A 24,156-nucleotide genomic window follows, 5' to 3' on the forward strand; every position below is an offset into this window, starting at 1 on the left:
TAGTCTCAATCATTCTATCATCCTGAAACTGAATTAAAATTTCACCATCTCAAAAAGGAGGTGGTGGAGGAGTATAGTGGTCTTGAAATATAAATAACATAAAGGAAAGTTAGAAGTATAAGAAATTGCTTTGGTACCTTCCAGTACAAGCTCTCACTTCCTTCCAAACATCAAGCCTTTAAGGTCCCTGGGGGCTGATACCATGTTTTACTAACTTGGTATCTCACTCAGAGTCTGACACATCTGGGATTACATATAATGAATACATAATAAATATTTATTGAATGAATGAATGAATGAAATCTCTGCCCTTTCAAAGCATGCAAATCCTTTTTCTGCAGATTAAAAAAAGCAAAATAACTATATGTACCCATGAGTAATTTTTCTTTTGTTTATATGTTTTCAAAATTCATTTTACATTGTTGTTATAGCTCAAGGAAAAATAACTTGGAGAGTGTAATTACTCATTTTAGGATCATTGTTACTACATATACGATACTTTCTAAGCTTTCTCTTTTGGAGAGTTTTTGTTATTGTTGATATTGTGTCTTGTTAGTCTAATTTTTTTGAGATGAGTCATTTCCATGAAATCTAATATTTTGCTAACATTCATACTTTATTGATAGACTTCTTAGATATTGACTTATGAATTATTAAGCAATAAAAACAGCTAACCAAACTGTTGTGAAGAATGGTCAGATGGCACATTTTCTGCATTTGGGGACTCTATTTCTTGGTCAATGACCATTTTAGCCACTGGAATATTTAGCCTAAGTGTTAACTGCATCAGCCTAAAATGGCATTACTGCCTTTTATATTAGACCTTTCGAAGTTTTAATCTCAAAATTTTTTGTGAAACTAATACCTAGTGCTCATATGAAACTAAGTAATAAGTATGAAAGCACTTAGGAAAAAAGATGCTGTAGAAATGAAGTAGTATGATTATTCTTCCTTCTTAACATTCCCTCCTCATAATTATTTGTGTTGTACTTTCTAACTTGAATATGTGTGTGAGATTAATGTATGTAAGAATTGTTCTTTTATGACCAATTTTCTGTTGATTTGAGATATGGCTCATATAGGCTCATAGACTTAGACCTGGAAGGTACCTTAGAGGCCATTGTGTTCAGCCCCCTATTTTATAGAAGGGGGGCACATAACTAGTAAATGTCCGAGGTGGGTTTTGAACCCTGGTCTTTCCAACTCTGACTTTCCCACTCCAGTGCCTGTAAGAGCCTACAGTGGGACCATAGAGGGTAAAGAATTAATAAAAATACACAGTGACCTAAAGTCATGGATCAGGATCAGAATGCAGTGTTGCATCCATACATGGAGAGTCTGGAGCTAAAGAGCAAGATCCAAGGATGTCAAATAGACTGGAACAGATATCATCACATAGACTGGGCTGAAGCAAAATGAGTGAGCAGCTGAGAATGCGGATGAGACCAAGCAGAGAATTAGGACAGGGGCCAATAATTAGGAATGAGAGAATCAGTCAGGTATGTCCAAGATTCAGGTAGACATGAGAAAGAAAAAAACTTTTCCCAAGTGTATCCCAAGTCTATGGAAACTTCTTTTCATGGTGAGTTGCAGTGTCTTGACCATGAGCCCTTTGCAACCTAAAGCTACCAGCTTTCCCAGGAAGAACCTGGCAATATATAGGAAAAACTCCTTTAGCTAAAAGTGCATTGTTCAAAATGAATTCATTCTCTTCTCAGATTTTCAGAACTCAGTTTGTTATTAACCCTTTAATAGTTAGTAGGTGTGTAACATGAAATAAAATTCTTATGTAAATATGAAAGCTGGATATATTTCCCTACCTAAACTGATTCTCAGTTTGAAAAATCCTTCTTCTGGAACATAGATAAATCTAGTATGCAAATACTGACAAAGCTTCTCTCTTCATAACTTCTTAACAAATAGGAATTTGGAAACACTAAAGTTTTATCTGCCTGTTGCCACCTTTGCAGGGGATGATGACACACAGATATATATGACCACCAGGAGTAGTGGTTTATAGAGGACAGTTTGAGCTAAGGCTAGTCTTTCTGAAAACTGAGTGTTGCCAAGGAGATCCATCTGTGGGAGGGGGACTAAGGGTTGAGGGCAGGGTGTTCTGACAAGAGAGATCCAGGAAGTGATACTGTGAAGCTGGAGCCAAAGAGTCAGACAGGGAGGAATTACCGGTCATATGTATGAGCTCACACTGCCTATGAGTTCTCATATCCAAGGTTCTGGGGCCTGCAGCCTATTCTAATGAGCAGGCACTGCCTCCAGTAATCCTTTGTACATGTGATGAAGGTGGGGCTGTGATATCAGGTCAAACAGATGGATAATCAACCCAGATTTGATTGATATACCCTCTCCCCCATCACTGAATAAGCTTTGTATTAGACATATATATTGTAGAAGTATTAGGAATGTAGAAGAAAATATAATTTAGGAAACTTTGTAAGTTAAGGTTACTTTATCTTGATGCAGTTGGATGGACCTCTTAAACCTGATGGATAATGTCGTCCACTGCCTCTGCCTTCTTTCCCAGTTTTCAGTTCATAGAATTATGTTAACCTAGAAGAGAACCTCAAGGTCGTTATTAGTCCAAGCTCCCTCCTGTTGCTGGGATTAAAGCGTCAGAGGATCTAGAAAAGTCAGGACTTTAGAGAACATCTGGGCCAATTCTTTCATTTTACATAGAAAGACCCTGAGGTCCTTCTAACATCAGGGATTCTTAACCTTTTATGTATCATAGACTCCTTTGGTAGTTTGGTTAAGTTTAATACTATTGTAGTTTGATGCTTACATTCATAATTGAAGGGAATGTGAGAGAACTTATTATTAATAATCAATGATTTGAGGAGATCCAGAGTTCCCCTTTTTCTATAGTCCTCATTTCAAAGTTCAGTCTCTTGAAGGACATTATTGGTAATCAGATTAAATTAACTCTCCTCAGTCTTTTTCAGACCCCACCCAAACTTCTACTCAGGTTTGGGGGGAGGGGGGAATAAATTCTTTGGATACATTGCCCAAAGCTGGGGGTAACTTAAAAGTAAATGACATAATCAAAGGTCATTAGAATAGATCCAGCTCCTTATTGTAATATTCATTCTCCCATTAATTGTTAACCAGCCAGAGTTGATTGCCACTCTCAGGAACACTCTTCCAAGGACATCTAACTCCTGAGCCTGCCACCATGATTGTTCTTGACATTCAGGAGTGCCACTGACTTCTTTTTACAAAAGTGCTGGCATTATTAGTTAAATGGTTAATAAACCAGAAAGCGTGTCTCTTGAACTTTTAAATGTCACAAATATTAAACATCATTTAGAAGTCAGTGAAAATAAGTGTACATTTTTGTTACCATTCAAATTCATAGAACCCCTGAAATTTATTCAAAAATGCTTTATGAAGCATCTCATTCTTTGTTGGACAGATGTAATGTTTTGCAAAATTCTTCCTTTTACTAATGCAAAATCTGCTTCTCCATGACCCATTAGTCCTACAGCTGCTTCTGAAATAATAAAGAACAAGTTAGCTTTCTGCATTTTCCATATGGCAAGCTGGATATTTGAAGAAATTTCTTCTGTCTCCCCTTAGTCAAGTCAACAAGGACTTATTAAGCACTTACTATGTGCTAGACATTGTGCTGAGCACTGGGGATACAAGCACAGTCTCTGACTTCAATCTATTGGAAGGAAATGACATCCAAATGACTGTGTACAAACAAGATGTGGACAGGACAATTTGGAGATAATCTCAGAGGGAAGGTACTAGCAATAAAGGAGATCAGGAAAGGCTTCTTGCAGAAGCTGCAATTTTAGCTGAGGCTGGAAGAAAACTAGAGAAACCAGTAGGCATATATGGGGAGAGAGAGGGAGGGAGAAGGAGGGAGAGAGAAACAGAGAGAGAGACAGAGAGAAATAACAAAGTATAGTTGGATACATTTGACCAGGTATAGCAATAGTTTGATTAAATTTAATAGTTAAATCATGAGTTCAGTTTAGTTAACCTTTGAGAGTACATAAAGGATAATAAACAAATGTGTAGAGTACTTTGAAGTTCACAAAGTGCTTGATGAACCTTATCTGACTTGCAAACTGACTTGTAATGAAAAAAAGAGAATTTAAGTGATTTTGTTCATGGTCTCACAATTAGCCCAGGTTTTCTAAATCTATATCTAATATGCTGTGCTGCCCCTAGGTACTTGGGGCAGAATATAAATTGACATTGAAGTAATGAGACTTTTTTGAAAAATATATTCATTGGAGATTGTCTATCCAAGTTAAGTTTTTATCTTGTCAAAGAAAAGATTTTGAGAAAGTATACATATTCACATTTGGAACTCTACTTTGGAAATGCCTTCTGAGTCTGGGGCATGTTTATTGGGATATTCTCTTCAGTAGGAGATACTCATCATATCAAAATGCCTTTTGTTAAACAGCTGAAGTTTAGTGTCACGCCTGGTAAGGTGGATCACCTTTGGATAATATTGTTTTAGATCACAAAACAAGATGTGACTCCAAAGGGATGGAATTTGTTTTCTAGTGTGTCTCTGAAGGCAATTTTGAAAAAAAAAAAGCTGGTCGAATAATTGAAAATAAGTTCCCCAAGTTCACTTGTTTAAAGGACAACATTCATTTACATGTAGAATTCTGGTACATTTGCTTAAAATTCACTTACTGTTTTATAGCATACTTTGTACAAATGCCCTGCAGTAGAGATAGAACTCTATAGGTAAGATATAGTACCAACTCTGTCCATGCAATTCAACATACTAACATAACAAAACATCCAAGAAGTTACATAGATACATGGTTGAATACAGATAGAAACTGGTTCATGACTGTGCTTTTCATGATGAAATTAAAAAATGATTTACTTTAGGAGTTAGCCTCTTATCAAGGCTTTAAAGGAGAAAGATCTTTTTGGACAGGGAACAGGGGTCTATGTAGGAAAGGAGGAAATTGTGAGGGAAGGCACAGAAACAAGTAAAGGAGTCAGTATAGAAGCCAAGGGAGTGAGTAAAGCTCTTATACAGGTAGAGGGGTCAGGCAATAAACATTTATTAAACACCTCCATGTGCCAGGGATACAAATATAAGAAAAAAACCAAATACGTTTCCTGCCTTGGAGGAGCTTACAATTGAGCTGGAGAAGACAACAGGCAAGCCCATGGCCCTGCCTTCCAGTCAAAGGTCCAGTCAGAGTGGCAGAGAGTACTGATGGGATGTTGAGTACCAGGCAGATTCCCTCTTGTGGCATAATGAGATTTCCCAATGATGAGTCATGATGGAGAGTTCCAAAGAAGCCCAAATCTGGTGGGAAATGAGGAGACCATAGTGGGAAGGGAGAGGTTCATGATAAGGAAAGACATAGCTGCATTCTGTGGAGTGAAGGATACTGGCAATCCAGTAAAGGTTTTTGAACTGGTCAAGGAACTGATATAACCTCAGTGAAAGCATTCATCACTGACAAGAGAGAAACAAGATTTTAGGAAAGTAGTATGATATGAAGAAAAGTACAGAATATAATTCAGAAAAAAAGACCTGATCAAGGGAAGTGCCAAGAGTGAACAGAAAAGAAAACACAGGAAATAAGTCCAAGAAATATCAATGGAGTTATCAGTTCAAAGTACCAGAATTGAAGATCCTAAGGACTGGGCTTAAAAATTAGAGTGGGTAAAAAAAAAAATTAGGGTGGGTTAATAAGCTATTGGACTTAGTCATATGGATAGGGAGATCTTTTTGGGAGGAGGAAAAAGAGAAAAGAAAGGGAGAGAGAGGGAAAGTGATAAGAGATCAGAGAGGGAGAGATTAAGAGAGAACTATTAATACTGGTTTATATGGGAAGTTTCAGTTAATCTGTTTAAAAAATATGAAGATATCAGTTGTAAGATACTGAAGGTGAGATAAGGATTCCAGTGGGGTTGAAGATTTCAAAGACATGTTAAGATATATGAATGTAGCAGCAAGCACCCCAAGTATCCTCAGGGTTTGCTGCCCATACAGGTTCTTGGATCTGCTTTGTTAAAGGAAAGCAACTCAAAATAGGTTAACAAGCTTACTTTAATCAGTCAGACATATATCGTTTAACCTTGTTCAGGGGAAAAAGGTCAGCACCCCGAACTTCAGAATATACAGGCAGAATTATCAAGACAGAAACAGATCAAGTAGACAGCTTTCCAAACTGTCCAGCCATTACATCCATACCCGGTCAACATCTGGGTTTCAACATCTGGGTTTTTCAAAGCTGGGGGAGCTCTGGACAACGGCTTCCCAGAATCCAGATCAAATCACAGAACACTTCTCAAAGTGAGCCCCCAAAACAAAGCTACACATCAGGGCTTATATAGCCTTCTCCTGGCTCAGAGAATGTAACAACCTTATTGACTCACTGGCCAATCAAGAAGTATCTACTGAAAAACAAGCCTCCCACCCCAGGCTTCAGGTGCACTTTAGCCTAGGGGCAGGGAAGATCTTTCAAATTTGCATTCCCATTACAATGAAATCGCTTCATCAGTTTAATATTAATGATTTTCAACACTGCCTGTACTTCATTATAGAGAATTGTCTTCTGGGCTTGGGAAAGATGCCCATGCTAGTGCCCTTTCTGTATAATTCAAGATATTTTCTTGATTCTGTAGTATTAATGATTACCTTGTGGTATAACTGTGGACATTCTAGTTTTTGGTAGGAAGGTTAAGTTTTTTTTTTTCTTTTAGGGACTTTCCATAAGCATTCAAGCTGTGAAAAACCATGGAATTTTTGTGTATGGGGTAGCGAATAGAGATTTTTTCTTTTGTTATTGAAAGACTATGTAAGACACCAACAAACTATTCAACAAATCATTTAACAAGTGACATGAGAAAATACCATTAGAAGCATAAAACTACCAAAATCTTGTGTGTCGAGTATACTACTAGGTCTTTGAATTTTAGGCTGTAACGTCCTGTGCATGCCTTTTGGTTTGGGTGACCATTAGTGGGCCTTTCTGACTTTTAAGTTCTCAGTACTGCTTTTAATATCTGAATTTTTTGGTGATAGATGAAAAATATTAGTTGTCTTGTCATATCCAGCAGATTCTGCTGAATCTGAGCTGCAAAAAATCTGAGCAATATTACATCATTGCCCTTCTCTGACTGTCATGTATCTTGCTCAGATAATTCTTTTGTGGTCTTCATAGGTACTGGAACCTTTAAAGATGTTTTACATGTAAATCATGGATACTTCGGAGGTAATGTTCTTCCTCTTCTCACTTTCCCTCTACCTTAGAGTGAATTATTAATTGAAAATCTCAGGGCAAAATCCAATTCATTCAGTATTTTGAAAACAATAGTAAACTACCAACCTAAATGTGTTTTGCCTTCTTTATTTTCAACACCTTTTGCAGCAAAAAGGATATTGTGTTTTTAGATTATATTTAGGTATATTGTGCAAGTTTTCCTCTCTCTTTAGTAAGTAGATTATCAGTAAAGACATTTCAGTTACCTTATGATTCCACAGAAATCTCTAGTTTTCTAGACAAATAACCAATGTTTATAAAAGGTTTTGTGATTTTATTTAGTTTTTACTGTTTTCATCTCCTTTAGTGTAATTCTGGGCAGCAGGATAGTCATCGTCATCATCATTATCATGGCTAGCATTCATATGGAGTATTTATATTTATTATTATTTATGTATGATATACATATATAATAGATTTATATTATCATTTATATATTTTATAATATATTAACTTTATACATAATTTATCTATGTTTGCAAAGCACTTTGCTTATGTTATATTGCTTGATCCTCATAATGAACCTGTGAGGTACTATTATTATCTGCATTGTACAGATGAAGAAATAAAGGCAGACAGAGATTACATAAATTGCCCAGGTTTACACAGCTAACATTGGAGGCAGGATTTGAACCTGGATCTTCCAGACTCCAAGCCCAACACTCTATCCACTGTGACATTGTTGTTGCACTCTGTACATGGTTCATCTGTTGGATTCTTCCACTTTCTTAGCTGATCATCTCCTTTGTATTGATTAGAAAGCAACTTTTCCTTTACCTGAGTTCTTCTAATTTTTTTTAAAGAAAATCTGTAAGTTTGCTAGCTTTTCTGTTTTATTTAAAGATCTAGTCTTCTTGTTTCAGGTTAAGTATTTTGCACTGTTGATACAGTTCAGATATGACTACTACCGAAATGATGACAATTTTTGAAGGAGAGTGTTACTCTCAAGCAATGTTATCTCCAATTAGTGTCAGGCTTTTGCTTATCTTTCAATTCAGTTAATAATCAATCAATAAACATTTTTAAAGCACCTGCTATGTGCCAGGTGCCATGAAGGGTGCTTAGGAAACACAAAGTGGCAAAGGACAGTCCTTAAAATGCCAGGGGCCCAAAGACGGAACAGCCAGGGGGCCAGTGTCACTGGATCTAAGAGTATGTATTGTGGAGTAAGGTATAAGAAGATTGGAAAGGTGGGATGGAGCTAGGTTAGGAGGGGCTTTGAATGCTAAACATATCATTTTATATTTGCTCATGGAAGCAGTAGGGTGTCACTGGAGTTTATTGTGTGTGTGTGTGTGTGTGTGTGTGTTGGGGGGAGAGCAAGTGATATGATTGGTTACGCGTTTATCACTGTAATGGCTGACTGTGAATGGATTGGAATGGGGAGAGACTTATGCAGGCAGACCCACCAGCAGGCTATTTCTGTAATCCAGATGAGATAAGGGCCTGCATTAGAATAGTGGCAGTATCAGGTGAGAAGGGGGCATATTTGAGAGATGCTGGAAAAATGAAATCAATAGTCATGGTAACAGCTTGGATATGGGGGAGGGTGAGTTGAAGGATAGTGAGAAATTCAGCACGACTCCTAGGTTATGGATCTTTTTAAATGTATTTTCTTTTGTTTCTATTTCACAGTTTATTATGAACTTTGTTGTTGGATTGTGAGCAAAATTTTAATTAGATCATCTATGGATTACCTAGGGCAACCATTTTTTTTCCTAAAGGGATCCAGTTTCCATTTTATTTCCTACGTATGCAGCTTACCTAACCTAGGTAATTAAACACTACTTAAAATGCTTACTCCATAGTGTGAACATTTTTTTTTCCTCTTAACAAATTTAAGGCTCATTTTGAGCTTTCAAGAAAAGCCACATGAGGAACATTTGGAGGGCACCTTGACCTAGATTTCATATATAAAAATATCCAGATAAACAAACCCAGAGGGAGTAAGCAGAACCCAATGGTGAAAAATACAGGGTGGGATTTAAATTTTTTAAAAATCTGCCTTCACTTTATTATAGAAAAAGTACTTACGGAATCATGGAAAGAGCAGTAATTCTTTAATTTAAGACCTGGGTTTGAATCTAGCTTCTGCTTACTAATTATATGACTTTAGTTGAGCAATTCACTTTACCTGTCTGACACTCAATGTTCCTTCATCTAAAAAATGGGCATAATAGCATCTTTACTACTCACAGGATTGTGAGGAATATCCTCTGTAAACCTTTGTAACACTATACAAATGTGAGTCATTCCTATTCACTTTCTGATCTTTTCTACAATGTGGGGGAAATCACTTTGTGGCTTTTTTTTTTTTTTACTATAATTCAACAATTTTTTTCAAGTGCCTTTATTTTCAAGACCCTGGAGGTATAAAAATGAACAAGAAAGTATCTGTCCTCAAGGAACTTCCAGTTTAGTAGGAAGCACAAGACTAGTTTAAGGTTTTGAATAATGTCACTACAAGGTTTTTGACATTTAACAAAAATAGTAAAGGCAGGAGGAGAGAACTAGTTGTATTGATGTCATAGAGATATGATTACTGTGATTTTTAGCTTGTTGAGTTTAGTGACATTCTCCTGGATGCTGGAGCTGCCCATCAGACTCTTGGAAATGTGGACAGGAGCTCAAGAAGAAGGTTGGGGCTAGAGAATTGAGAGTAGTCTACATCAAGGTGATAGCTGAAGTCTTAGGAGTATGCAGAAGGTCTGTTATGGCAGATCTTCTATATACAGCTACAAGATAATCCATCTTCAAGGCAGCATTTAATTTGAGAGCTTGTTTGCTTTTCAGAGATCATTGGATCATATATCTAAAACTCAGAGACCATCTAGTCCAATCCTATCATTTTATAGTTAAGGAAACTGTAGACCAGAGAGATTAATTTACCCATGGTCACACAGGTGGTAGGTATCAGAGGTACGTTTGAACCCAGGTTCTGACTACAGAATCTGTCCTTCTCATTTTACTACACTGATTTGCATTCTTTGCCTGATCTTGGGGATGAGTTCACAATTAATAACATGAATGAGAAAACATTTGGAATGGTAGAAGGAATGTCTTCAATAGGGAATTACTCGTAATGATCTTTGCATATGTCTCCCCACCATCCCTATTCCAGTAGAATAGAAGGTCCTGGAATGTGTGTCTTGGTCCCTGGTGCCTGACACAGCCCTTTGCACAATCAGAGGCACTTAAAACATTGGTTGAATTGAATTGAATGACTTGCCCATTGTTGGTGTCTAGATTTGAACTCAAGTCTCCTGAACCTAAGGCCTCCTCGTCACAATACTCTGATGTTTTTTCTCACCATCCTTCTTTTTTTTTCCAAAATAATTTTTATTGTCAGGATTCTGTACTTTAGTTCTCCTTCTCCTGTACAGTCTTGGTACCCTGGAGTTGACCAGTACGCCGGGCAGCGATGAGACCGACCTTTCTTCCAGCTGGGGCATCTCTTCAAATGGTGGATGGTTTTCCAATGTGCTGGTGATTACCTCCTCCAAAGGGATGTTCCACAGGATTCATGGCCACACCCTGGACATGAGGCCAGCAGTTTCTCTTGGCCTTGTATTTGTGATAGGCACGACCTGCCTTAAGGATGGGTTTATCAATACGACCTCCTCCAGCAACACTAACCATAGCTCTGTTAGCAGAGGAGATCACTTTCTTAGAGCCTGAAGGTAGCTTCACTCGTGTTTTCTTGGTTTCAGGATTGTGGGAAATCACTGTGGCATAGTTTCCGGATGCCCAGGCAACCTTACCCTGGTCCCCAGGCTTTTCTTCAAGACAACACACTATGGTCCCTTCAGGCATAGTACCAACTGGGAGGACATTGCCAATGTTGAGCTGAGCTTTCTTACCACAGTACATAAACTGGCCAGTGTGGATGCCTTCCGCAGCAATGAACAACTCTGTCCCCTTTTTAAATCGGTAAGGATCCTGAAAAGCTACTTTTGCAAGAGGAACCCCTCGGCCTGGATCATGGATTATGTCCTTTACAATACCTTAATGTAGCCATGCCTCTCGGCAAAGTCGACAGCCCGAAGCTTGGCGGCCCCTTTCCTGTGCTTCACGTGGGCACGGAAGACGGAGCTGGCACCCTTCCTCTGTCCACGGATCACTCGCCCCATCTTGCGCGGTCTGACTCTGTACTTGCTAGAAAGAGCTCACCATCCTTCTAACTGTGAGAGTCTTGTGACTGAGGAAGAGTATATGTCTTTCTTCTCACTAAACATTGAAATGGAGCAGCTCAGAATGGTGCCTACTACGTACATCACTGTCATCTCTACGAAGCTTTCACTTGGTGAAGGGAGATTGGGCTGCTGCCAGCTTGCTCACATTCAGGTGCAAAAATAACCCACTCCACAGAGAAGGTTCACAATTCAGAAATTTACCACGATGAAATTAGTCAAGGAAGAGGAACACCCAAAATGTGGTCCCATAACACCTTTACAGTAAAGGGATGCTCTCAGCAACTCCTCTTGGAGATTTGCATTCTGCTTCAGCAGCTAGCAGTTCATACAGCTGCCATACTCTCTTCTCTTTGCATTCTGGGACAAGGAGGGAAGAAATGGAGATGGCAATGTGCTTGAGAATCAGACAAGTGGAAGTGTACTGCTGTGTTGCTAGTGACAGCCAAGGTCACAGCCATAATTCCAACTCTCAGTGGAATCTTTATTTTCTCCACCTGTCTGGCTCCCATTATCTACTGATGCCACAGATGTCGACCTTTAAATCATGGTCAGCAGTCAGGGCTGGGGGGAATGCCTGTCCTCATTTGTTCATTGCCTTACAGGTATATTTAGCTTCATGAAGGCAGATATGGCTCCATTCACAAGTTTTCATTTTCAGCTATGTGCATATTACTTCCAAATCTGAATTTCCAGTTCCATCCTTTCTCAATTCCAGTTTGCTTTATTCAGCTACTTGGTCCACCAATAGACATCTCCTCTTGATTTCTCTTTGTGCTAGGCACTGGGGAGTCAAGTACAAAGAACACTCACAGAGACCTTCTATTCTAAGTTTAGCATCATAATTCAACAAAGATTTAGTAAGTAGCCACTGGGTGTGAGGCCCCATACAAGATCCCAGACATTCAGATGCAAAAATCTAAACAATCTCTGCCTTCAAGGAGGTTACAGCTTACCTGGGGAAAGGAGATATGAGTGATCTGCAATTCTTGTAATTTGAGCAGGGAGAAAACATAAAGAGCTGGGAGTGATAGATTCACAGAGGAAGTAGAACCATGACTGAGCTTTGAAAAGAGACAAGGATTCTGATAGGCAGAGATGAGGATGGAGTATTATTCCAGGAATGGGGCATGACTGCTGGTGTATCAGTAAAGAGAAGGGAGATGTAGTAAGAATTCTGCACACAACTAGAAAACCAGTTTGACTAGCATTTATGAAGCTGAAATAATAATGTGAAATAAGGCCAGGGAGGTAGATTATATTAGATGCTTGTGTGAGCAGTTTGGATTTTATTCTGGAGGCACTTCAGAGTTATTGAAAGTATTTGAGGCAAGAAAGTAACAGTTAGGAATATTATTTTGATAGCTACATGGAAGAGATAATGGAGAAGAAGGCTACTAAGTTTAAAGGTCTGTGAATCTGCCTGTTTAGATTTATTTCCCACTACATTATTTCACTTAGACTTAGACTCCAACTGCACCTAGCTGCTTGCTGTTCCCCAACCATCTCATGTGTTTTCCTGCCTTTGTACCTCTGCTTATGATCTTCTCTCTCCATAAAATACAATTACTTTTTCTCTTCTCATTAAAAGCCTTTCTCTCTTTCAAGTCACAGAGTTACACAATTTGAATCTGTCCTTGAGGTTCCCTCCCAGTGTTTAAATTCTGATTCTATGACAACTATGAGGGACCTCTCTCTACCCATTTACTTCAAGCCTTATCCACGGTAACATTACCCATCAGTGATTATCCTGCGTCTGCTACAAGATCTCCAGATTTAAAGGAGAGGGAACCCACCTCCTCTTGAGACAACCCATTCCACTTTTGATAACTGATTGATAGTGAATTTTTTGATATAAGGTATATATTTTCTTCTATCTAGGAGAAGTCTTTGGAGGGTCTCTTAACTCACCTTCCCCACAGTGGTGATTAGAGTTCTGAGTAGGTGCTCCAAACCTCAAACTCATGGTCCGAAATGGGCCACAGATAGGCTTTTGTGAACACTGTGTGCTTTAACCTCTTGGTAACAAGCCAATGGACAGTGATCTGAAGAAGAGAGAGAGAATGCATAACAACATGGCCAAATGTCAAGATGATGCAGTACTGTTTCCTTTCCCTAAGTCAAGTACTGCTTTGGCATTTTGGATAATGGGACACTCTACAAAGTTCCATATTCATGTTCCCCATAGGCACTTATTACAGATCCTCAGTAAACACCTTTTAATGTTGAAGCATGACCAAGGATGACCCTTTTTTGGGAAAAGTAACTTACTGAGAGTATCAGACCTTGTACTTATTAATTTTGGTCATATTATCAGTCTCATCTAATGTGGCATGGTAAGATAATATTAATAACATTATTTAGGCTAATGGATGATTTTGAATTTATAGCTGGGTAAGAGATATGTTTTGGAATATAGCTTGATGTACTTGAAAGGGCAATGGAATTGAATCATAGGACTCCACTTGTTCAAATCCTGGTCTTGTGTCTTGCTGCCTCTGTGACTTTGGTCAATTAGTTAACCCCTTTGGATATCAGTTTCCCCATCTGTGAAATGAGGAGGTTGGATTAGATGGACTCTAAGGTTCCTTCCAGTTCTAGCTCTATGATTCTATGAAATAGAAGAGAAGGCAGTACAAATTAATATTTCTGGTGCCATTGTAAGGTTAGTAAACAGTCAGGGTCCCAAGCTATAAAATCTACATGCCATTGAGTGTCTGATTCTATAATAATGATAGTTTAACCTCCTGCCAGGATTTAATTCTGTAACTGGGGATGTTACTTGACTTTGCAAAGCATAATGATTCATTGTTTCCATCTTCTTGTTGTTATTTGTTATAATGATATGCATTGCACCCTTTGCTTCTCAATTATTTTCTTTATTAGTTCAAGTCTTTATATAGCCTGCATGATGCACAACTTTCATTAGATGCTGTTGCATAGTCATTTCCCCCCTTCCCATTGAATGTGGAGCTTTTTTTGGGAAAAGCTTGCCCATAAACACAATTGCTATCATCTCCTCTTTCTGCCAAAATCTCCTTTGCCAACCAACATCCTTTTACAAGCATGGGACGTTTGTTCACATCACTGTAGGAGGGTATATGTACTCAGATCAGTTGAGGAAGAATCCCTAGGGCCAATGCTGTGCTAGTCCCTTTTTTGGGTCCACTACATTCTTTGGGTCACAGTATCTCAGATGAAGCAAAGAATTTGAGAACTCTTGACAGGTTTTGGTGTTAGATTGGGTGTCCCCCTCTTCTTTTTCCTCTTTCCTTGGACCAATTCCATGGGCCATTGAGCAAGGCAAGAGGCTGGCCCTAAATTAAAAGGGTAATTGATTTCAGTTCCTTTTTATCAGTTAAGTGGTAGGAAATCATAACATGTGCAAGCAGGCCAAAAATAAAAAAAGCATCAATATGGCCTTGTACAGTTCCTTCTTTTACAGGAACAAATTTAGTACTAAAACTGGAGCTTTACTCCCCACCCCCGGCCTTCCTCCCCATAGTTATAAATTTCTAGGTAGCATTCTTCAATGGAAAGAGTGTATCCTCTTTTCAGAAAGAAAGCAATATTTTCTTTTCTTTTAGATTTTAAATTTGTATTGATATCATTTTTATATAATTTCTGAATACAGCATATTCCTTTCCACTATTCTACCCAGTGAGCTATCCCTTGTAACAAAGAATCCAAAAGAGAGGTGGGGGGAAGGAGGAGAGCCCTTCAACAAAACTAACCAATACAAAAACTGAATCTGAAAGTATTTGCACAATGTCTGCATACTTGAGTTCCATTAGACTAGTAAGACTATCTTTTACCTTTTTTATGTGTCCTTAGCACCTAGCACGGTGCTTAGAACATAGTAATAATAAGTGCTAGTTGACTGACAAGAGTCTCCCACTCCTGCAAAGAAAGGAGGGAGTTACATTTTCTCATTTCTTCTCAGAGGCCAAACTTAGTCATTATAATTATGCAACATTCCGTTTGTTATATTAGAAAGCAGTGTTTTCAGGCATCACTTACCTGAAGAGTGTGTAAAAAAGAATCTTTTCTATTAAAATTTTATTCAGACTGATGTCTCAATTTAACCATTAGAGTGTGTCTGAAGTAGTTGGGAAGGAAGAGGGAGGAGGAGAAGGAAGAGATTTGATGGGGGCACCTAAATATTCTTGTTGCTGGTTGTCAGACCTTTCAATGTGGTGGGAATATATGGAGGTTAAGCAAAACAAATTGGAAGGACGGAGTTTAAATTGAAAAATAAGTTACACACTGACATTTAACATGCTGAAGAAATTGTTCATGCCATTATTTGATACCTCCAGATAGGTTTTCCTTTTTCTATGTTAAACAGCAGCTATTATTTGTGAATTAATAAGCTCTCTTCTGTGCAAGTCAGCCCTTAAAGAGTAAGGGCCTTTCTATTTCCCTGTCTTCTAAGTGCTCTATATATTTAACAACAGCCATAAAAAAGACTTTCTTGTCTTTTCGTAAGTGGTAAGAGTTTCACTCTTACTGGTGGTCTGAAGCTTAAAGTTTGCTCTTTTTGGGAAGTGAGAGCCAAATGATTTGAGAATGGTTAAGTTTAAGGGAACATGCTGGTGGTAAAAATCTTCAGCAGAGAATTAGTAATATGCTAGGATTTGAATGTTCATAGGCATCATTTTTGCTTTGAAGTGGTAAAGAGTTTGTGTATACAAATGTGTGTGTCTTCATTTTTTCCGTCATTTTTCAGTCATGTCTGACTCTTCATGACCCCATTTGGGGTTTTCTTGGCAAAGGTTCTGGAGTGGTTTGCCATTTCCTTTTCTGGGTCATTTTACAGATGAGGAAACTGAGGCAAAGTGGGTTAAATGACTTGTCCAGGGCCACACAGCTAGTAAGAATCTGATGCCAGATTTGGACTAGAAAGATGATTCTTCCTGACTCCAGGTCAGGCACTCTATCCACTGTGCCACCTGTTATATGTGTGTATGTGTGTGCTATATGTATTGTGTTTGTATGTATATATGTATGTGTGTATGCATACATACACACAGGCATATATAATCTCACTCTTTGCTTTTGGAAAATTTGACTTGTATCCAATTTGGCTTTTATATTTAGCTATCTAAAGCCTGACGTGCAGATGACCTGGTCTTCAGATCTTCAGGTGTTTCATGGATAATAGAACTTCTAATGTCCTTTTAGATCAGCTGCCAAACATAGAAAGTAAAATCAGCCACCCCTTCTCTCCATAGCATGATCTTTCAGCAAGTATGATTCTGTGCTCTCATTCTGACCAAACACAAAACATGCCTAACTTTTCCCCTTATCTTTATTTGTTAGAGTGACACTTCCTGCATTATGTATGTAGCCCACTGCTTCTTTGAAGGGTTAATTAGAACATTACTTGTTCTCTTGCAATAGCAGTTCAATTCCCTTACTGCTCCCCTATCAGTCTCTTTCAAAAGATAATTATTTTTAGGCAGCTCACTATAAAGAGTAACAGCAGAAAAAAAAGTCCTGACAGATTAACCTTGAAAGAGAGACGACTTCAGTCATCGCCTTTCTAATGTTTTAGCAAATAGTAAATAATAGCAAAAGCATTTCTTGACTTGCTGAGAAATTTGTTTGTCCATGTTGTGCATTGCACAGTACCACAGAAATTTATCTTTTTTTCATTTTTAAAATGCTTTATTTATTTTTCCATTTTTCAAATGCTTTATTAACTTCTGATTCATTCATTTCCACCAGATTTTGAGTTATAAATTTTCTCCCCGTTTTTCCCCTACCCACTGCCCCAGAATAACAGTCCCACAGGATATCCCCTCCTCCAATCTGCTCTCTCCCATGTCTTCTCCCATACCCCCTAAGACTTTTCCAGTAGGGCATGGTAGATCTCTATGACCCAGTGCCTGTATATCTTATTAAGATTGTTAAAGAGTATTAATAATAATAATATATGTATATATATATATATATAATTTTGAACATTTGATCTTAAAACTTTGAATTCCAGATTCATTCCCATCCTCCCTTGTCCCCCACCCTTACTGGGAAGATAAGCAGTTCAGTATAGGTTGTACATGTGTAGCTAATGCAAAACATTAACATAGTAGATATATTGTAAAAGACTGACTATATTTTCCTCCCTCTATCCCATCACCCACTTGTTCTGTTCTCTACTTTGATCCCATCCCTTTTCAAAAGTGAGTGCTTCTAACATCCCTCCCCCCCCCCCCACCCTGCCCTCCCTTCCAGCATCCCCCCTCTCATCCCCTTCCCCCTACTCTCCTGTAGGGTGAGATACCCTATTCAGTGTGTATGTCATTCCCTCCCTGAGTCAAATTCAGTGAGAATAAGTTTGACCCATTTCCTTTTGCCTTCCTATTCTTCCCCTCCATTGTAACCATTTTCCCTTGCCTCTTCTATATGAGATAGTTTACCCCATTCTGTCTCTCCCCATCTCCTCTCATTGTATTCCTCTCACCTCTTAATTTTACCTTTTAAGCATCATCCCTTCTTATTAACTTGGTCCTGAGCCCTCTATGTATACCTCTAAACATATATACACACATTCATTTATGTATTCATACACCCATATACCCTCCGATATAGACATATATATATTTATATTTATATTTCCTTCAACTATTTTCATACTGTGAAAAGTTTCATCAGTTACAATTATTGTTTTTCCATGTTGGAATGTTAATAGTTCAACTTTGATAAGTTCCTTATGATTCATTTTCCATGCTTACCTTCTCAAGCTTCTCTTGCTTGTTGTATCTGAATGTCATATTTTCTTCAACTCTGGTTTTTTCATTAAGAATGCTTGAAAGTCCTCTATTCCACTGAATGGCTATATTTCCCCCTGAAACATGATACTCAGTTTTGCTGGGCAGGTGACTCTTGGTTTTAATCCCAGCTACTCTGCCCTCTGAAATATCATATTCCAGGCCCTTCAGTCCCTCAGTGTAGAAGCTGCCAGATCCTGGGTTATCCTAATCTTGTTTCCATAATATTCAAATTGTTTCTTCTTGGCTGCTTATAATATTCTCTCCTTAATCTGGGAATTCTGGAAACTGGATATAATATTCCTAGGAGTTTTCTTTTTGGGATCTTTTTCAGGAGGTGATTGGTGGATTCTTTCAACCTCTATTTTGCCTTCAGGTTCTAAAACATCAGGGCAATTTTCCTTGAGAATTATTGGAGGATGATTTCTTGGTTCTTTCTTTGATCATGGCTTTCAGGTAGTCCAGTAATTTTTAAATTATCTCTCCTGGATCTATTTTCCAGGTCAGTGGTTTTCCCCATGAGATATTTCACATTGCCTTCTATTCTTTCATTTGTTTGGATCTGTTTAACAGCATCTTGATTTCTCATAAAATCACTAGCTTCCCTTTGTTCCATTCTAAATCTGAGGGAATGATTCTCCTCATTGAGCTTTTGAGATTCTTTTTCCATCTGGCAAATTCTGCTTTTTAAGGCATTTCTCTCCTCATTGCCTTTTTGAGCCTCTTTTGCCATTTGATTTAGTCTATTTTTTAAGGTATTATTTTCCTCAGTCAGGCTGTTGACTCGCATTTCGTTATTTTCTTGCATCGTTCTCATTTCTCTTCCCAGTTTTTCCTCCCCTTCTCTTATCTGCTTCTTAAGGTCCTCTATGACCTGTAACCAGCTTATATTTTCCTTTGAAGCTTTTGGTGCAGGAGTGCTGACTTCACTGTCTTCCTCCTGTTCCATGCTTTGCTCCTTTTTGTTCCCAAAATAGGAGTCTAATGTTGTGTTCTTCTCTTTGCTTTGTTTCCTTTGCCTGTTCATGTCGCCCCTCAGTCACTTGACCCCTGGGCTTTTTGCCACAGTAGGACTCTGCCACCAGACAGGGGAGTTTTCGTCCCAAACGCTGGAGTTTTCTCAGCTGCCAGAGGTATTAGATGGGTGCCCTCTCTGAGGTCTCCCCACACTCTGGCAAGCTGGACACACACCCCAGGACCTCCACTCTAGACTGCAATCCAGATCCAAGAAGGTTAATACAAGAGCGATTACTCCTCAGACTGGTGCTTGGTCCCCCTACACTCTGCAGACCAGGAGCTGCAGTGCTGGTGTCTCAGCGGCTTCTCGCCCCGGGGGGCAAAAGCCACGCACTACCACTTACTGGGTCCCAAAGTCCAGACTGCACTGACCTCTCACTTTGTCCTTTGCATTTATGTGTTGATAATTCTGGAAATGGCCACAGCTGCTGCTGATCTGGAGTCCTTCTGGCCAGCGGCTGGTAAGGCTCGCCCTGGGGCTAAAGCCTCTGAGTCATGCTCGGGCCTGGGCTCTGCTCCCAGAGCACTGCGCTGGCCGATTCCTGCCGGTCTCCTGGGCCGTCCTCAGAGGGAGGTTAGCTTCTCTATGTCATTTTGTGGGTTCTGCAGCTCCAAAGTTTGTTTAGAGTCCCCTTTTACATGGATTGGGGAAGGTGGAAGCCAGAGCTCCACAGAGGTCCTGCTTCTACTCCGCCATCTACCACAAAGATTTAGCTTCTCATGACATTAGTAACTGCTCCCTCTAATTATAGTGTAGCTAGGTGATGCAGTGTTAGAATATCAGTCCTAGAGTCAGGAGGACTCATCTTCCTGAGTTCAAATCTGCCTTCAGATACTTAGTAACTGTATGATCCTGGGGAATTTGTCTCATCTTTCTTTAACCCTCAGTTTCCTCATCTGTGAAGTGAACTGGAGAAGGAAATATCAAGCCAGCAGAGAATTAGTAATATGCTAGGATATTAATGTTCTTACGTGTTCATTGACAAGTCACTCCAGTATTTTTGCCAAGAAAACCCCAAATGGGATCATAAAGAGCTGGATTCAACTGAAATGACTCAATAACAACAACAACAACCTCTAATAATAATAGCTAGCAAAGTGCTTCATGCATTCTCTCTCATGTGATCCTCACAATATTGTGAGTTAGGTACTGTTATTATGTCCATTTTACAGAGAAGGACACTAAGGCTAAGAAAGGGTAAGTGACCTGTCCAGGGTCAGATGATCAATGACTGAGGCAGAATTTAAATTGCAATCTGCCCTCATTCCAAGTCCAATTCTCTACCTGCTATGCTACCATACTAGCTTTACCTGAGAAGATTACAACCATCCATACCTGCTCATCCTGTGTGATTTCTGTCCATCTCCTCCCATAGAGTCTTTACAAATCAGCTGCTCAAACTTCGTAGGCTTTTCTCCAAGACTTTTAATATTCCAAGGGTATTGTTATGATACTTGAGTTGTCCATCTTCTTCCTCTGCTCTTGATCCACAATTGGTTCACTTTCTTTGCCATTTATGTATTTTCCTGGCATAGTTTACATAAAATATTCTTTCAGTGGTACAGTATGGCTGCAAGTCATGGTTGCACATGTTATATAGTCTCCAAAGGATTAATAATAATAATAATGATGGTAACAATGTAAAAGTTACACTTAAATATGGCTCTTTAAGGTTTGCAAATCACTCTACGTGTATAATTTACATTATAATTCTTCAATGTTGTTATTATGTCCATTTTATGGATGAGGACACCAAAGCTGAGAGTAATTAAGTAACTTGCTCCCATGACACCACTAGTCTTGAAGATCTGAATTTGAATTCTGCCTCAGTGTTCAATATTCCCCATCAATGGAGAAATCAGCCAAATCAATGTGATCACATATCTATTGAAATAGCAAAACCTTAATTTTTCCCCCTTTTTACTGGACCTGTAATTTCAATTATAGGGAGAATTCTCAGTGAAGAAACTATTATCAGGTTTGTTGTTGTTGTTGTTTTTTAAATATGACTTTTATGCCAGAATCATTGTGGATGTATTATGCCGGAGGTTATTTATCCAACACCCCCCTCCCCCACTCCCATGGATCTTGCAGTTACCTTTTTCGTTAACCACAATTTTGATTCTTTTAAAATGGTAATATTCTATGATCTGCAGTCCTATGACATCACTGGGAAAAATAATATTAAAAATTGTTTTTTGGTGTGTCAAGGAACTACTAGAATCTTTGAAAGTATGTTCAGTTTCTCCAGTACAATTAACTTCTCTCTTTATATTCAATTATTGATTCATCTTTATGGTCTCTCTCAGTTCCTATATAAGATATATGCAACCAATGAACTGAGTGGCTACCCTATCTACAGGATGCTATTATATGAACAAGGTGCATTCTTTATCCATTTTGTTTTTCCTTTGTGATTTGCTAGGTCAATCTCTTTTGAGTGACTGAAGATCGCATTGAGGGGGTCCTAGAATATTACAGGGCTTGATGTAATTAACACAATGCCATCTTCAGCTAACATTTGGAGAATTTTAGGTAAACTATCCCATGACAAGGGAAAACAGCTTTGAGGAGCATATTTTTTTCTGTTTGTTTGAGCTTCTCTTGATATTGACAACATATTGTTTTAGTTATCAAAGACTCATGGGCAGGGATAAAATAATCTCTTGTCAAATGTGAAAAATGGCATTTTGGATCCATCTTTGTTGACTTTTTCTGCTTCTTGATTTGATTTGTAGCTACCTTTTAAGGAATCGAATAGAAGCCAATTTTTATCCTGTGGTTGCATTTCTTGGTTAATAACAAGACCTTAAAAGGACTTTTAGAAAATACAATTGTAAATTTTCTACCCACTGTATTTTTCAGTATGTAATTTTTGTGTGTGATCTAAAATTTGAATTTGAAATGTAGGTGATATTTTCATTCATAAATTCACTTAGAACTACCTGAAATGATAAAATATTGTGGGTTGAAAATTTAAAGTATAAAAAGTTTCCCATTCTTTTAAAATTTAGAGATTTATTATTGTTACCACTACCATTATTATTTGAATTAAAGTACTTTATTACAAGTATACATTTGAATTATGTATTTTAATTTGTGAAGTGCTTTACCACATATTATTTCATATGATATTTACATTTATCCAGTGAGATAGGCAAGACAGACATTGTTGGGGTGGCTAGGTGGCACAGTGAATAGAGCACTGGCCCTGGAGTCAGGAGGACCTGAGTTCAAATCTGGCCTCAGACACAGTCACTTAACCCCCAATTGCCCTCCAAAAAGCAAAAAAAAATATAGATATTGTTCTCATTTTACAGAAAAGGAAGCTGATACTTGTTAAATAACTTGCTCAAGTCTCATGGCTAGGAAGGAGAAGAATCAATGTTTTCTCATTCTTGATCTTGTGTAATTTCTGCTACATTAAATTAAAGGTATAGAGGCAGCATTTTATCGTGTGAAGGGTTTTGGACTTCCAGTGAGGAAGACCTAGATTCATTTTCTGCCTCTAATAGAAGCAGTGTGCCCTGGGTAAACCACTTCACCTCTCTCTCTCTGCCCAAGGTTAGGTCTCTATGGTTTTTATATGCTCTAAAGACTTGTCTACTAAAGTTATATGTGTTCAGAGGGAATGGACTGATGCACAGCATACATTCTATGCATTTGTATTGAGGTCAGTTATAGTGGTCTGTATTGGTGGAGAGAGAGCTGAGGAAATCACAGGCCCTTTTCTCCTGAAACTGCTCTACAAACATTGTTCCACTAGCTTCCAAACCCTGCCTATGATGGAAGTGGAGGCATTATCCCTGCTTTACTGATGGCATACTGAGGAACTTAGGGCTATGAATCAAACTGACTGAAGGAGAGTTTTCTTACTAGGAGTAAGATCAGGATTAAAGTTTTTAAACAAAATCCTTTTCTGACTCATCTGTTAGAGAAGTGGATTCAGTAATAGCTTGTACAGAGGATCCTTGGGTATAAAAAAGGTGGTTTGTTAGAGGGCAGAAATAGTTTCTTCTGTTTTATGTACATCTTTCTGTGCCTCTGGTACACATGCAACAAATTCTTCATAAATTCCTTTTAAAAGACTCAGGACAAAAAATTAATATTAAGTATCTACTTGCTTATGACATGATTTAAAAAATATCATTCTCACACTTGAAATTTATATGGGAAATAAGAAAGTAACAGGAAAATTAGTGTTAGACCTTTTTAAAGTGCTGTTACATTTTTTCCTAACTCAGCCTAATACTGTTTGCTAGAGGAATTTATACCTAGTCTCACCAGTTAGATCTGAGAGAGAACAGGTTGAAGTCTAGATATAATGGAAAGCAAGGCAAGGACAGGGTACAGAATTTTAGAGTAGTTTTGGGCAAGATAGAAATATTAATAGAAATGTCCTGAAATCAGAAATGGAGACAGAACTAGAGATAATTGTCTTAACTACTTGAGCTGAGGTAATAAAAATCTCTCAATAGAGACTATTGACTTGCTCAGTCCATTCCATTTGGAAACATGCTAGAAAATGTGGAGGGGGTGGGGTGGAGAAAGAAAGCCCCATCATATGTTTGGTCAAATAATACAAACTTGACTTCTATAGATATAGTTTAAGGTATGAGGGAGAAAAGAATGATTGTTTTTAGTTTTTTTTTAACCTACCAATTCTTTGGATATATTTCATCTTGTTAGAATCAATCCCATATGAGAGTTGGAAAAAACCTCGGAGAGCACTCTAGGGCAAGGGTTTGGAGCCTCATTTCATGTCACAAACACTTTTGGCAGTCTGGGAAAGCCTATGGGCCTCTCCTTTCAGAGTAATTTTAAAAATCCATATTATAAAATACAAAGGATTACAAAGGAAACTAACTGTATTGAAATATGAATACTGAAGTGAAAAA

General features: G+C 38.3%; 1 protein-coding gene and 1 pseudogene across 1 annotated transcript in view; one reads left to right on the plus strand and one right to left on the minus strand.

The window, feature by feature from the left end:
* Positions 1–24,156, plus strand: part of LOC138175163 (guanine nucleotide-binding protein G(q) subunit alpha) — a 427,316-nt gene that overhangs the window by 107,572 nt on the left and 295,588 nt on the right. The gene's annotated exons all lie outside the window — the stretch shown is intronic.
* Positions 10,593–11,407, minus strand: LOC138175167 (large ribosomal subunit protein uL2-like; annotated as a pseudogene).

Source organism: Petaurus breviceps, unplaced genomic scaffold (genome assembly GCF_028583685.1).
Source record: "Petaurus breviceps papuanus isolate PSGF00001 unplaced genomic scaffold, PetGlider_PUasm1.0 138, whole genome shotgun sequence".
In the NCBI taxonomy this organism is placed as follows: Eukaryota; Metazoa; Chordata; class Mammalia; order Diprotodontia; family Petauridae; genus Petaurus; species Petaurus breviceps.